Here is a 10244-nt window from a genome sequence, read left to right on the forward strand (position 1 = left end):
TGTCCCAGTTTCTTACAACAGAAGCAGGTTGCATTTCTAGCAGGACACGACCTATAATTGGCCCAGTGGTCCAGATAACCTCATCTTACACATGCATTTTTGTGTGAACTCCATCGCCTACGCTAACTTTTTTCGGTTATACCAATAGCTAATTTTTCATCCTTAGCTTTGTTATTGTTGAATTGTTTCTCACCTTTAGACTTGGTTCTAAAACATTAATTTTTGATTCATCCTGCCCGCAACTATCATTCACTGTCTCTTGATTAACCGCTTTAACACATTTGCTTGTTAATTCTTCACTCCTCAATCAATCAATCAGGGAATTTGTAAAGCGCACTACATACCCTTGAGGGTCTCAAGGTGCTGGGGGGGGGGGGGGGGTAGCTGCTACTGATCGAAAAGCCAGGTCTTGAGTAGTCTTCTGAAGGCCAGCAGGTCTTGGGTCTGTCGTAGGTTGGTGGGGAGGTTGTTCCAGGTCTTGGCGGCGAGGTGGGAGAAGGATCTGCCGCCGGTGGTCGTTTTCCGGATGTGTGGGACCATGGCGAGGGCGAGGCTGGCTGAGCGGAGGCTGCGGGTGGGGGTGTGGAAGCTGAGTCTTCCGTCGAGATATGCTGGTCCGGCGTTTCGTAGGGCTTTGTGTGCGTGGATGAGTAGTTTGAAGGTTATCCTCTTGTTGACGGGGAGCCAGTGTAGGTCTCTCAGGTGGTGGGTGATGTGGCTGTGTCGGGGGATGTCGAGGACCATCGTGCCGCGGTGTTCTGGATGCGTTGCAGCTGTCTTAGGAGCTTGGCTGTTGTTCCTGCGTAGAGGGCGTTTCCGTAGTCCAGCCTGCTGGTGACGAGGGCCAGGGTGATGTTTTTTTTTGTTTCGGAGGGGATCCACTTGAAGATCCTGCGGAGCATTGGGAGGGTGTTGAAGCAGGATGCGGAGATGGCGTTGACCTGCTTGGTCATGGAGAGGGTGGAGTCGAGGATGACCCCCAGGTTGCGTGCGTGGTCGGTGGGTGCTGGGGCTGTTCCCAGCGAGGTAGGCCACCAGGAGTTGTCCCAGGCTGAGGGGGTGGAGCCGAGGATGAGGACCTCCGTCTTGTCAGAATTCAGCTTCAGCCTGCTCTCCTTCATCCATTCGGCGACGGCCTTCATTCCACTGTGGAGGTTGGCTTTGGTGGTGAGAGGGTTTTCAGTGAGGAAGATGATCAGCTGGGTGTCGTCGGTGTAGGAGATGATGTTGAGGTTGTGCTGTCGGGCAATGTGGGTGAGTGGAGCCATGTAGATATTGAACAGTGTCGGGCTAAGAGAGGATCCTTGCGGTACACTGCAGAAGATCTTGGTGGTCTTGGACCGGAAGGGTGGGAGGCGGATGCTCTGGGTTCTGCCGGAGAGGAAGGATGTGGTCCAGGCCAGGGCCTCCTCTTGGATTCCGGCGTTGTGAAGGCGTGCTGTTAGGGTGCGGTGGCAGACCGTGTCGAAGGCGGCTGAAAGGGCTAGAAAGGTCTAGCCATATTCAATGCCACTACTAACGTAGGATTGCGCGCCTCCACAATTCTTCTGGCAAAGACACATTGGATGTGTGCATCATCAACTGGTCACGAATATATCCATCCTGATTACCAGTGAAAGCCCAATTTACCATTAATGCTCTTAACGCAGTAACAAACATGTCAATAGATTTATCAGAACCCTGTTCGCGAGATAAACTTATACCGTTCTGAAATAACATTAGTTTTGTTCCCAAAATATAACTCCAGCTGTTTCGTGGTTTTTGTATACAATGATACACTATCACCTTCTTCCTGTGCTGGCATATCCGGTAAAGTACGATAAATTTGCAAACCTTCCTTGCCTAAAAAATATAGCAAAATGGCTTGTTTCCACTCATCTGCCATTCTCGTGTTACCTGCTGCCAACATGTACATTCTGAAACCATCAATCCATCCTTCCCACCGAACAGTGGGCTCCCCGTGATTAGGTAAAAATGGTGGAGGAACAGCTAAATTGTGATTCTTTTTTATATTACTGAATATGTGCTAAAAATGTAGAATTTTGCGCTTACCCCCCCCCAAAAAAATGGGTCTGTATCACCGTGAATGAGCTTACACACTTCATACAGCAGGTGAAATGCTTCAAAAACAGTAACATCAAGGTGTGTGTATCACTGTAAAATGATGCACACGAGCTCCTTGAGTTACTCTTTAGACCTAAGCACCTTCCAATGCATGCAGGCCGGCAGCTGCATACCAACAAATTATTTGTTTAATATTTAGAGTGCGCTGCAATTCCAATTTCAACCTGCACTATGAGATCTATCAGCAAACAATAACAAGCATTTACAATGCAATGGTCTCGGCATTCTTTTTTTTGAATTTTTTTTTTTAAAGGTTTTTATTGAAGAAGACAAGAGAATTTTACATAAAGCGGGTGTCATACATGGAATACAATATAGTGATAGGTGAGCGAGTAGACCAATGCAGAGAAATCAATTCACAGAAGTATGCAACGTTAGCAAAGATAGGTACATTAAAGAGGAGAAACGATCAACAATCCAGCAAAGCAACAGCCTGCAAGGTTCGCCCACCCATAATTCAGGATAATGAAGACCAAATTAGACACCCGGATAAGTAAGAAAATCGATACAGGATAAACGACCCATCTCTTGTGAAAGAAGAAGGAAAGAAAAAAAGGCCATAGAACTAAACAAAGGCAAAATAACAAACCCCTCCCCATTCCCCCCACCCTGCACCCCTGCAATGGCTACGGCCCATCCCCACTAGCAGTGTGCCTGTCGCCCCGGAACTAGACATAAAAGTAGGAAAAAGAGTGGAGGAGGGAATATCAAACAGGCCCCTGGTCTCCCTTACCCCCCGCCGGCAGCAAACCACCCCTACACATATCCAGAATAATAGAATGCAACGATTAAAATCCAACGGGGGGAAGCTTGTAAGAACCACCCAACTCCCGCGCCATTATAAGGTACAAGTCCTGTATCAAGTGAAGTCATTTTTCAAACCCATCCAGTCAAAGTCAACCCTGGCCACTACGATTTTTCATGCGAGCCCTATCCGCTCGAACCGCCATCTCAATAGGAGAATCAAAATATAGAAAAAGTTCAAAGTCAGTACGGAAGGATTGAAACCAGGATAGCGGTACACAAAATCCAAAAGTCAAACGGAGTTCACTGCTCACCCGAAATAGGTCGCCAGAGTGTATTTGAACCATCTGGGAGAAAAAGGGCGAGGTATCAATCCGACAGTCACTGGAGAACTCACTCTGAAATATAAGATTGTCCACATCCATCTTGGGCGGTATCGGCATAAGGCAGGATGCACTTTTGATAGTCCCGGGCTCGCTTGCTGCCGTTTGGGAGTCGACAAAGAATACAGAGTCTGACTTCAGCGCGGGGCCCTCTGTCGCAGTCGGAGCTCACTCCGCGGGTAAAAAAAAAGGGTCGTAGTCCGGTCTCCGGCAGATGATATCGGCTGTTACGACCATCCTCTGGATGATGGCGGTGACCTGTGAGTGGAGCTCCCCAATGGCGGCCATTACGGTGTGCAGTGACGGCATATATTCCACCCGTTCCATCGCCACTCACGAAGCGGCAGAGCAAGCACTTGAACCCCGGAGGTCGAGTACTCCGGGATACCAGACACAGACAGTTCCAATGACAACTGTGGGCACTCGCAAAATCGCGATCTCAACGCCGTTGCCGCCAGCGAGGATCCAAGCCTGTCGACCCCGGGAACCCAACGGGGCCTCCGGGCAGCGGACCCCCGACCACAGCAACCGGTGCGTCACGCCACCATAGCTGCGAAATCAAACTGCCACAGTACCACCATCCAAAACGGTCAGAAAACACTCCACTTCGGGAGACCGGACGCTACCCACGTCCCGCGGCCGATGTTATTCAACTCCAACTCGGCAGGGTTAGAAATCGAGGCCCCGGATTCCACGCTGGGTTAGGCCGAGAATGGCGTATCTTCGTTATTCGAGAAGATGGAAATCCCGGGATTGCACCTTTAGACTCAGTAACACCTCAGCTACACGGGAGTCCGGTACGAATTCAGGATAATCGTCAGGATTTGTGAGCAACTGGCGGAGGTCGGCGGAGCCGGGAGCTTATGCGGCCATCTTGGTTGCAAGCGTAGCTCCTCCCCCGGTCTAGGCATTCTTAAAGTTAGAGCTATTGGCATTGCTCATGACATTATTTTTATTTATGTTTTTGTTTTTGAAACATAAATAAATGGCATTGTCATTTACAATGCCAATAGCAGGGCAGGAGAGCAAGCACAACCAACGAGGGGGCGGGGTCAGGGGCAGGAGAGCAAGTACAAGCAACGAGGGGGCAGGGGCAGGAGAGCAAGCACAACTAACGAGGGGGCAGGGGAGCAAGCACAGCGAAGGGGCAGGGGAGCAGGCACAGCGAGGGGGTGGGGGCAGGAGAGCAAGCACAAGCAACGAGGGGGCAGGGGCAGGAGGGCAAGCACAACGAACGAGGGGGCAGGGGCCGGAGAGCAAGCACAAGCAACGAGGGGGCAGGGGCAGGAGAGCAAGCACAAGCAACGAGGGGGCAGGAGAGCAAGCACAACGAACAAGGGGGCAGGAGAGCAAGCACAACCAGCGAGGGGGGTGGCAGGAGAGCAAGCACAACGAACGAGGCGGCGGGGGCAGGAGAGCAAGCACAAGCAACAAGGGGGCAGGGGCAGGAGAGCAAGCACAACGAACGAGGGGGTAGGAGAGCAAGCACAAGCAACGATGGGGGGCAGGAGAGCAAGCACAAGCAACAAGGGGGCAGGGGCAGGAGAGCAAGCACAACGAACGAGGGGGTAGGAGAGCAAGCACAAGCAACGATGGGGGGGCAGGAGAGCAAGCACAAGCAACAAGGGGGCAGGGGCAGGAGAGCAAGCACAACGAACGAGGGGGCAGGAGAGCAAGCACAACGAACGAGGGGGCAGGGGCAGCAGAGCACACACCGGTTCCATGCCTCTGTGCCCCAGCTTGTACATCAGTGGCATTGCACGCCTGAACAAGACAGGCAGCTGCAGTAGTGTCCCCCTGCTTTCAAATGGTAGGTGCCAGGCTCGTGCGACATGTTGCTGCAGTGCATTTTGGCCTTGGCCATGACTGCCCTAGTGGGGTATGCCCCCTCAAGGGGAGGCTGCATCTGTTTAGCACTGCTGGCAAAGCTGCTGCCGTGCATACTTCACCATTCCTAGTTCTGCGATCATCGCCTAAGGCTTGTGCAAAGCATACCTGTTGGTTTGCGCTGCTTCTGGCTGTTTTTGCCCGGTTACTGAGAGGAATGTGCGGCCGGACATGCCAGGCAGCTGCTGCCTCTGGAGGGAGCGGGGCTCTCCTCCTCCACACGTGTCCCAGCTGCTCCAGACCGGGCTGAGTCACCGGAGCTCCTTCCGGAGTCTGCCTTGCTCTGTGACGAGACCTGCTGCAATGTCCTGGGCAAGGCCTGCGCCTGGGGAACGCTGCCAGTCGGTGCTGCTGCCCGAGCCACAGTGAGTGAGTGCCCGTGGCCCTGGCGATGGGCTGGGGCACGTGAGGGGCTCCTAGGCATGGGTGCTGCAGCATCTGAGCAGGCCGGAGGGCCTTCAGTGCACCCGGCATGTGCTGCCACGGCCTGACTCATGGAGCGGCGTGGACTGGGTGAGGGTCTGCCCGTGAGAGGGCCCCTCGGCAGTGTGAGACTGCAGGGCCGTAGGGAGGACGCATCCATTCTATGAGCCAGATGAAGATCCATTTTACTGTGAGTTTTAGTATTGACTGCAGGGGCCTATCTCCCGCAGGTCCGTCCTCAGACATCACACCGCTGGTGAAGACTGGGAGGCTGGGTGCGCAGAGAAGGAATGCGGGGCGTGAGCTAGAGGGAAACGGTACATTAAAAGTAAATATCGCACGAGGTGCCAAAGATTCTTGAAAGTATGGATAATAAAGGACCTCAGTAGGAGATTAAGTAATTTGCCCAGAATTACAGGATGCTGAGCGGACTTCTTCCGGCGGCGGTGAGGCAGAAATGCTCACGCTGCCTGCACGCCCAAGTCGGCCCTCTGATTGGTTAATAAGGAACACCAATCAGAGAGCTGACTTGGGCGTGCAGGCAGCGTGATGAGGGGCTGCTCTCTCCCAATGACGTCAGGGAGAGAAAGAACAGCCAAAACACACATCCCAAAAAGACGGGGCTTGAATGGAGTGATGCCCCTCTCCTCCAATGGCTGGCCTCCGTTTAGGAAGACAGCCAATGGAGAAGAGGGGCAGGTTCAAGCCCCACTCTAGGAAAACATTAAATCTCGGCTGCGCGACACTGCTGCGCAGTTTACGCTAGGCCAAGACCTAAAAATGAGGTAATTATTCATCGTCATCCGTAACTTTGAGGACTAGCAGCACTGATGTGGAGCACACGCAAATGCGCCCTTTGTGATCCTGGAGGAGTGACCGGATGTGAAGCGTCACTGATCCTGCCGCCGCTTAAGCTGTGATGTGTGTACCTGGTTGCTATGGTTAGACCGCAGCTTGTGCCAACGTGACAGCCGTGGGGTTACGTTGGGCAGAGGCTTGAGCAGGGTTGTGCAACAGTACAACTATAAAATATCCAAAATCCGGGTAGACCATAGAACCCGGAAACCTTTCAGGCAATAACGAGGACGACAATGTCCCATGAAAGGTCACACAATACCGGGTATGAAGAACTCTGCAGCTGATCAGGTCCATAATCCCAACGATAAATCCCCTGTTCTGGGTTCACAGGGAAGGTGCCAACTCGTCGTCACCAATAATGTGGTAATCTCGTGTAGTAAGAAGCAAACGCCAGGTAAAAACGTATGTCCTTTTTTCAACAACTCCCCAAGAGGAGCCGGATATTGGCCGCTCAACATAAAACCTTTCCAACGTTCCCTCATTGTAATTGAACTCTAATTCCTCACGTGCGTCGTTCTAAGTACGTGAGGAATTGCAGAGGATTGAACATCATAACAGGCCGTCCATCAGAATCTGCGGCAGTGAGTAGTGTGAAGGGACAGAGGAAGCAATAACCTATTTTTTATGTACTCAAAAAAAGGCAAATAAAAAGACAAGAACGATTAGTTGCAGGACGGCAAAATTGAACCATTCATGCAATCCTAGCAAGACTGTTTCCTTAGTTTCAAAGAAAACGGTCTTGCTAAACTGCATAGAGGATCCACAGACTGAACCAGTTGACGGGCAATTTCTTATTTATGAATTGAAGACAAATACACAATTGACTTGAGGCCCTGAAGAAGCCCGTAACTGGGCAAAATGCGTTGGCTGCGTGGAAATTGATTTTTGTACTTAAACAAATATAATACACGTGGTAGTGCGACAAACGGGTCCCCTAGCCACCATTACGTGTTCAGCTACTCTCTGTGGAAGCCCTGTGCTCTGTCTTCATGCCTATTTATTTGTACTCTTGGGTGCGCGTGGCAGAGAGGTTTGTGCTACCGTCACCACCCTGCCTGTAGGGGCTGGGTGGTCTTCTACATCTCTCCTCACATTGGGCAGGGAGGAACACCAAATAGTAATGACCACATGAACAATGCAGGCGATCTCGCCATATTAGGGCAAAGGGACAAAGTCATGAAAGTGGGTATTTGGCCGTGGATTGGCACGCAGATAGCAGTGGCAGGTTGAACAACTACTCCTTTTCACTGTTTGCCTGGACAGGAGGTGTGGCATCTGGGGGTCCAGCTCAGTCACCGGCACCTGATGGGTGGGCATCTCCTTTGCTTTGGGATGCCGCTGTAACTGTGACAGGTGGGTTGGGTGAATGGCCCTCCTCTATCCAGTCACCCTCATTCTCTACTTCCTCAGTCATTTCAGGTACGAGTAAGGAGCTGCAAGATATTGGTGAATCAGGCAAGGCTGAAACCAATAAGCATAGCAGGTGGCTACCTTCTGCCCCCTCGCGACAGTGATCATGGTGCCCTTCCGCTTTGTGACTCGCCACTGACCCCTGTCAAATGCGGTCCTGAACTTCCAAACGGGGCGCTGGTTTCAACTCACCACCATGTTTCCCACTCGCTGTTTGGGGCACAAGGCCCTCCTGGCCTGTTCATTTGCGGCCTTCCTCTTAGCTAGCATTGCAGCATCGTCTTGGTGTTCGGGCCTCCAATTTGACCCAAGTTGGGCCTCCAATTTGACCCAACTTGAATACTGTCCCTCATCAGTCGCTACAACAATAAGGCCATGGGCGAACAGGATGTTGTGCTATGAGTCATGTCCCCTTCAAGATGGTTTACGGCGGGTGTCGGAATGGATGAGTGCTAATTTGTTGAAGTTGAATGAAGAGAAAACTGAGGTGGTCATCTTAGGTAAACATAAGCATCTTTGGGGGCCCCAACATTGGCCAACGGAAATGGGCGCCCTTCCTCAACCGGTTGAAAAAGTCTGTGACCTGGGATTTATCCTTGATAACACCCTCTCAATGCGGCAACAGGTGGTTAGTGTTGCTTCCACATGTTTTACTATTCTAAGATGGCTGCGAAAGATTATCTGGATGCTCCCTGACTTCACAAAAAGAACGGTGGTCCAGGCGTTAATTACCTCACGCCTGGACTATGGGAACGTATTGTACCTTGGAGGAAATCAGGAGGTGCTGAAGAAACTCCAGGTAGTCCAGAATTCCGCAGCTCGTCTGGTATGTCATACCCCTAGGAGATCATCCATCTCTCCGGTATTGCGGGATTTACACTCTCTTCCTTGTTCTATGAAGCAGGAACAGTGTTATCTCAGGTTCCGGCGAGACCTTCAGACATGGCTCTTTTCTTTTTTTTGAAAACAGATTTTATTGTTGAAACACACAGAATATGCAAAGCTCTGTCATCCAGAGTCTACTGCCATCATCAATTAATCTGCATCATATTCATCAATGTGTAATACAAACATAAGAACTCCCCCATGCCGAATATCAAAGACAATAAGAGTAGACACCAACCCCTCCCCCCAATAGTTACCCCACCCTGGTTGCGTAGCTGCTCGCTCCACTTAACCATAGGACCATGACAGACCGCTACCCATATGTACCATACACCAACAGTGTTATTTCATAGTCCAACGTATCAGAGGGTTGGGAGGGTGGCCACTTCATGCGGCCGGGCCAGGTCCAGCCCCTGGTATTCCGCCCACCTCTTCCAAATTTTGTAGTGCTTTCCAGGGCACCCCCTAGCTACAAACACAGGCTGCTCCAGACCCATACAATAGTCCATTCCATTCCTCCAGGCGGCAAGTGACGGGGCCCGAGGCGCCTTCCATTCTCTATCGATATCACGCTTCGCCAGCGTGAAACCTAGTAACAATAAGTGACGCTTATAACGATTGCCCCCAACCCCAGCCATAACATGCAATAGAGCTAACTTGGGGTCCCTCTGAACCTCCCAAGCCAGAACCTCCGCTAAGCAACGATGTACCCCATCCCAGAACCTTCACAGCGCTGTGCATTCCCAGACCGTGTGCAGCAGGGTACCCGCCTCTAACCCACAGCGGAGACACTCGGGGGACGCAACCATGCCCGCCCTCCACAGACACTGCCGGGTATAGTATGTGCGGTGTAAATAGCGGAACTGAATCAGACGCAGGTGCGTGGATATTGCCGCCCCCCTGGGACTTTCTAGGGCCTCAACCCAGTCCTCCTCGTCCAACTCACCAACGTCCCGTTCCCATGCAGTCCTAAGGCCAAGCAGGTCAGATGAGCAGTGGCGCACCAGCGTCTGGTATATACGCGACAAATTCTTGTCCGGCAACTCCCCCATAAAAATGTTTGCTTCCAGAGGGCTAAACTCAGGAAGCCGCTCCAGGCCTACCAGCTGGGGCGCCAAGGTGTGACGAAACTTAAGATAGCGGAAAAACTGGGTGCGGGGCATCCCAAATTACTCCTGCAGGTTCGTAAATGATTTAAGATCGCACCCTGACATAACATCGCCGAGGGTAGAGATACCAATGGCATCCCATCCCTGAAAGCCCATCAGCGTACTCAACTGGGGCAGCCGACCATTTCGCCAGAGGGGGGTTTCCTGGGTAAGCACATTCCACCACCCCATCCTGCGCAGTACCTGCCTCCACACGTGAAAAATCACTTGCGTGGCCGCGCTAAGGGGTACAACAGTGTATGTAGAGATGCAGAGCCCATCAACGTCCTTTCAGCCACATAGGCCGGGTCACCCCTGTCCCCATACCAACAGTCATTCAGCACCAGGAGGTGTGCCGCTTGGTAGTATGAGAGTACATCTG

Source organism: Lissotriton helveticus, chromosome 1_1 (genome assembly GCF_964261635.1).
Source record: "Lissotriton helveticus chromosome 1_1, aLisHel1.1, whole genome shotgun sequence".
Classification (NCBI taxonomy): Eukaryota; Metazoa; Chordata; class Amphibia; order Caudata; family Salamandridae; genus Lissotriton; species Lissotriton helveticus.